Source organism: Rhinopithecus bieti, unplaced genomic scaffold (genome assembly GCF_001698545.2).
Source record: "Rhinopithecus bieti isolate Rb0 unplaced genomic scaffold, ASM169854v2 scaffold_13262, whole genome shotgun sequence".
Classification (NCBI taxonomy): domain Eukaryota; kingdom Metazoa; phylum Chordata; class Mammalia; order Primates; family Cercopithecidae; genus Rhinopithecus; species Rhinopithecus bieti.
In genome coordinates this window covers 2,866,753-2,872,875 of record NW_016808004.1, presented here as the reverse complement: position 1 = coordinate 2,872,875, position 6,123 = coordinate 2,866,753, and positions in this window count along the sequence as shown.

The window sequence follows — 6,123 nt, the reverse complement described above, 5'->3', positions numbered from 1 at the left end:
CTTCCCATAAGGGTGATTTTTTGGAAGGGCCATGGTTGCTCTTCACATTTTGGGTTGCTAGATGCTTCTGCAGAAGGGGTGAGAGTATGGAAGGAGACGGGCCCACATGAATGTGTTTGGGCCCTTCCAGCAGCCTGAGATTGTGAGAACCACCCCATGCACTCTTCAAATGCTTTACAACATTTTGCGTATGTGCTGAATTCTTGTAATAAACCCATGAGTTTATTCTGAGTTAAACCCAATAGGCAGGACATGAGTTCTTTGGTTGAGCTTTCCTTCTTGTCATCAACTAGCTGTTGGTACCTGAATCCTTGGCTGCATCTACCCTTTATTTTATTTTTATTTTTATTTTTTAGAGGTAGGGTCTTGCTCTGTTGCCTAGGCTGGAATGCAAGTGTTGCGATCATGACTCACTGCAGCCGCGAATTCCTGGGCTCAAGCAATGCTCCCACCTCAGCCTCCCGAGTTGCTCAGACTTCAGATGCCTTCCAGCATGCCTGGCTGATTTTTTGCGGGGGGATAGGGGCTTACTATATTGCCCAGGTTGGAACATCCAGCCTGTTTCCTGAATGTCAGGCCCTGTTACCCTGACATAGGTACTATGGTGGTCCCCAGTACTGGCCTGAGACACAAGACTAGTTGGCTGGACCTTGGAGAAGTAACTGCATGTCTCTGTTCCTGCCATTGCTGAAGGATCCTGGCTGTGTCATCAGCTTGCCTTGTCACCTTGTTCTTGGCTTCAGTTTCCGCATCTATAAAATGAAGGGGTTGAACTAGCTGATCTCTGTGATGTGTCTTCTATTTCGGACATTACCTCCCCTGGGGAAGAGAAAAACTAGACTCTAGTGACCACCTTAGGACATCTCACCCACATTCCCAGCTTCAGTCTGACCTGGACCCAATCCAGCTTCAGTAGACAACCTTAATAAGTGGCTCATGGCACTTGATGAGGGAGGTCCTTGTGCGGGTAAATGCAGGAGCCCTAAATGAAGCCAGCATTTTATTGCTCTCACAAGTAATGGAGAGAGTAAGGTGAGCTCTCAGTCTTGGAGGTAGATGGTGTTTGTGTTGTAAAGATAAAGAAACTGAGGCCAGGCATGGTGGCTCATACCTGTAATCCCAACACTTTTGGTGAGGCTGGGGCAGAAGGATTCCCTGAGCCCAGGAGTTAAAAACCAGCCCAGGCAACATAGTGAGACCTCCTCTCTACAAAAATGGAAAAGCTAGCCAGGCATTATGGTGCACACCTATAGTCCCAGATACTCTGGAGGTGGAGGCAGGAAGATCTCTTAAGCCTAGGAGTTTGATGCTGCAATGAGCTATGGTAGCACCACTGCACTCTAAGCTGGGGGACAGACTGAGACTCTATTTCCAAAAAAAAAAAATGAGGCCAGACATGGTGCCTCACACCTATAATCCCAGTACTTTGGGAGGCCAAGGTCAGGAGTTCCTGACCTCAGGGAACTTCTTGAGATGAGGAGGTGAGGTGAGACCAGCCTGACCTTAAGGAACTCCTTGAGGTGAGGAGACCAGCCTGGCCAACATGGTGAAACCCTGTCTCTACTAAAAAAAAAAAAACAGAAATAGCTGGGCATGGTGACAGGCGCCTGTAATCCCAGTTACTTGGGAGGCTGAGGCAGGAGAATCACTTGAACCCAGAGGGCGGAGGTTGCAGTGAGCAGAGTTTGTGCCACTGCACTCCAGCCTGGGCAACAGAGTGAGACTCCATCTCAAAAAAAAAAAAAAAAGAAATAAAAATAAAAAACTGAGATTCGGAAAGATGAAGTGGCTTCCTCAGGCAAGCATGAAGCTAGGAAGCAAACTCCAGTGTAACTGAGGTCTGTCTTTGCCTTTTTTTTTTTTTTTTTTTTTTTTTTTTTGAGACAGGGTCTCGCTCTGCTGCCCAGGCTGGAGTACAATGGCACGATCTTGGCTTACTGCAACCTCCACCTCCCGGGTTCAAGGGATTCTCGTGCCTCAGCCTCCCAAGTAGCTGGGATTACAGGTGTGTGCCACCACACCCAGCTAACCATATTTTTAGTAGAGATGGGGTTTCATCATGTTGGCCAGGCTGGTCTCAAGCTCCTGACCACAAGTGATCTGCCCTCCTCGGCCTCCCAGAGAGCTGGGATTACAGGCATGAGCCACCATGCCGGGCCCTCTCTGCCATTTATGGTATCGTTCTGCTATGCGGGATCACATCGGGTCTCTGGCTGTGAGTTTCTTCTCTGCAGGAACTGAGGTGTGTAGAGATGGGGGAGATCTCCAGTGCTTAGACCTGACTCTAGGGACATTGGGAGATGGAAATGTTTTGAGGCTTGGTTCCTGCCCTAGCTTTCTGTAGTCAAGGTGAGTGGTACCTCAGACTGCTGGGAACTGTAAGGCGAGGGGTCCTAACGGCCACTGTGGGACTTCAGAGGAAGGAAAGGGGAGCTGAAGACACCAGAAAGACCTGAAGGCTGGATACCTTTAGTTAAGGAGTGAGGAAGGGGTGAGCCAAGGGGCCAGTGCAGGCAGCTTTGTGGACGCTTGTCAGGAGTCCTGGAGTGGATGGGCTGGGTAGGCTTGATGGAAGCAGTTGTTGGGCGGCTTTGGAACGTCTTGTCCTCCCCACGTGTGGCTGGTCAGCCTGCAGAGCCCACGCTTCCCCTGCTCCTGGTTTGCCAGTTTCCCCTTTTTCTGCCCTCCTCACTCTGGTGTGGCCGTCATCCTAAACAAGTGTCATACAGAGTGGATGGATGGCAGCACTTACCCACCCATGAGGCTGATTGAGGCTGCCCTGTGCCGCTCCCCGTGTCCTCACAAACAGCAGAGTCAGGGTGCCTGGTCTCAGGAGCCCTGCTCCTCCGTGAACTCAGCTGTGTGCCATTGACAAATTACCGAGTCTTTCTGGGTCTCAGTTTCCCTGTCTGTATAAGGGGGTGGGCTTTGAGATGTCATCTGCTGGGGTGGCTGGAATTGAGTAGGAACCAAGGCAGGTGTTTGGGGGTCACACTTGCTGTGACTTAGCCTCCCAGACTGCTCCCCACAGAGCATCTGTGCTCAGGCAGACAGGGGCCCACCAGCTCATCCGTGACTGCCTTGATCACCTGAGAGGTGACCAGGGACAGGATGGGAGCTGTGGGGTAGCCTTTTGGACTCCATAGAACCCGAAAGATGGAACCCCGAGGAAAAGGGTTATCGGGCCCAGAGGGAATCCTGGAAACGAGTCTTGAGCCGGGATGAGGAAACAGCCCCTACACTCACCCCACCCCACCTCAAGCAGGAAACTCTGTGCTGAGAACTTGCTATTTAAGAGGCCTCTGGGGAGGTCTGGCCAGAAAGGAGGCATTTGAGGGAGGGTTTAAAATTAGCCCGGGTGAAATGTGTGACCCCTGGGGAGAGCTGAAGCAGAGGTTTCTGTGGGTCTGCTCTGGTCTGGGTCTTTGACTCAAATCATGTCCTGCTTTCCTGGGGAGGAAGGGAAGGAGAGAAGGGAGTGGTACTGATCTAGGTCCCTCCGTCAGGGCACTGGCGACTGCACTCTTGGCCCATCCTCTGGGGGTGAGGTGTTGCGGCCGACCCTGAGCCACCCAGAGGGCTTGGTGCTCAGGTCCTGTCGTCCTTTCCCCGCACCCATCACCTCTGCCAGGCTGGGCATGTAGTAGGAAGACTTGGGTTTTGGTTTTTTGTTTTTTGTTTTTTTTTTTTTTTGAGACGGAATTTTGCTCTTGTTGCCCAGGCTGGAGAGCAGCCGTGCGATCTCGGCTCACCGTAACCTCGCCTTCTGGGTTCAAGGAATTCTCCTACCTCAGCCTCCCTTGTAGCTGGGATTATAGGCATGTGCCACCACATCCGGCTAATTTTGTAGTTTTAATAGGGACGGGGTTTCTCCATGTTGATCAGGCTGGTCTCGAACTCTCGATCTCAGGTGATCCGCCCTCCTCGGCCTCCCAAAGTGCTGGGATTACAGGTGTAAGCCACCGTGCCCGGCCTTTTATTTTTATTTTTATTTTTTTTTGAGATGGAATCTCACTGTTTCCCAGGCTGGAGTGCAGTGGCGTGATCTTGGCTCACTGCAAACTCTGCCTCCTGGGTTCTAGTGATTCTCTTGCCTCAGCCTCCCAAGTAGCTGGGACTGCAGGGATGGGCCACCATACCTGGCTAATTTTTTGTATTTTTAGTAGAGATGGGATTTTACCATGTCAGCCAGGCTGGTCTCAAACTCTTCACCTCAAGTGATCCGCCCGCCCCAGCCTCCCAAAGTGCTAGGATTACAGGCATGAGCCACCGCACCTGGCCGAGGCCTGGGTTTTGAGTTCCAGGTCTGCTGCCTTTAAAGAATAAGCCATGTCACTTCCGCTTGAGGATTCACACACACAACTCAAGGCTCTTACGTCAAATGGCAGAGAGGCCTACTGGGCTCAGATCAGGAGCTCGGTTTGGCCCATCCTGGAGCCTCAGCTGTCTGGACCTCCAAATACTGCTAACAACAAGACAGGATAATAGTGGTGTCTCCGTGGAACATGAGCTGCCAGGGCTGTGAGGTGTGAGGTGCCATCACCCCAAGCCTGGGCACAGAGGCTGGTATAGTGGCGCCTCTGCTGAGGGAAAGACGTGTCCCAAGGGAGAAGATGCATCCCAAGTGGCCCGAGATTCTGCTGGATGGGCTTGGCAAAAGCTCACATGAGGGAAGAAGTTTCTCTTCACCATGGCTGAGAGTCATTCTTGTGTGGGTGGGAGTGGTGACACCAGTAACCAGCAGCTATCCTGGCTGGTTTCCTTTGACATTCTTGGCTCTATTGAGTTCTCTGGGTGCATTGGGTGCAGTTTTGCCTAACACTGCTCCAGCTCTCTGATACAAGCCACTGATAAAAGCCATTGTCTCAGAAAGGCTGCTGTCTGGAGTCAGCGAGCCATCACTAGAGCGTGGAGCAAGTTCTTTGGTACCTCTCAAGAAGGAGATGTGACCCACTGTAGGGCAACTAAATGCTTTCAAGAATGGCTGCATGATGGGGTGAGACGTGAACTTCTAAAATCTGCAGTGGTCAATTCAGAAGACCTGTGCTTGGCTTCGCAGGAGGAGATGTGGCCCAGAGCAGAAGTCAAGCATGTAGGGATGCTCTGCTTGTTCACATTTTTCATTATTCAGGAAGCCACAGTTTCAAAAAATGTTTTTAATGGATCTAAGCTATGGAAAATCTCCCCTCCCCATCACAATTTTGGTTGATCAGGGCTTGCTAGTTTAGCATCCAGTGCAAGCAGCATTTAAATAGCAGCAGTGGCTACAGCTACAGGATGGACACCTGGTATTTAGACCTGGCTTGTAACTATGTTGGGGGCAGTGCTCAAAACTCACAGCATCTGCTGGGCGTGGTGGCTCACTCCTGTCATCTCAGCACTTTGGGAGGTCGAGGTGGGTGGATCACTTGAGGTCAGGAGTTCGAGACCAGCGTGGCCAACGTGGTGAAACCCTGTCTCTACTAAAAATACAAAGAATTAGCTGGGCATGGTGGTTCATGCGTGTAGTCCCAGGTACATGGGAGGCTGAGGCAGGAGAATTGCTTGAACCCAGGAGGCAGAGGTTGCAGTGAGCCGTGATGGCGCCACTGCACTCCAGTCCGGGTGACAGAGTGAAACGCCATCTCAAAAAAAAAAAAAAAAAAAACCTCACAGCATCAAATGCTCCACCTGAAGCTGGCAAGATCTCGGCGTGTTCTTCAAAACTCAACGTAATGGTTTTGACTCTTTACCCATTACCCTGTTCGGTCAACATTTAGTACCATCACCATGCTAAGAGCAGGGAGAGAGACAGGAGTATAAAGTGTTTCTTGACATTGAAGGCCCCACATCTTGTGTAGGAGCAGGAGATGGATGAGAAAGTGTCAGGACCTCTGCCGAAATCACTACAGGGCATAGTGGGCATGGGACTCTGTTTCCTTTACATCTTCGCTCCTCCCCTCGACTAGACTGGAGCCTCTCTACCAGAAGGCCATGGGTATCATCTAGAAAATAGATACTTTTTTGTCTGAGGGGCCAGTGGTGCAATGGATTAAAAAAATATATAGATTTTTACATGTACATTTTTTGGGGGTCAGGCACTGCAGCTTTCTTCAGATTCTTTTTTTTTTTTTTTTTTTTTTT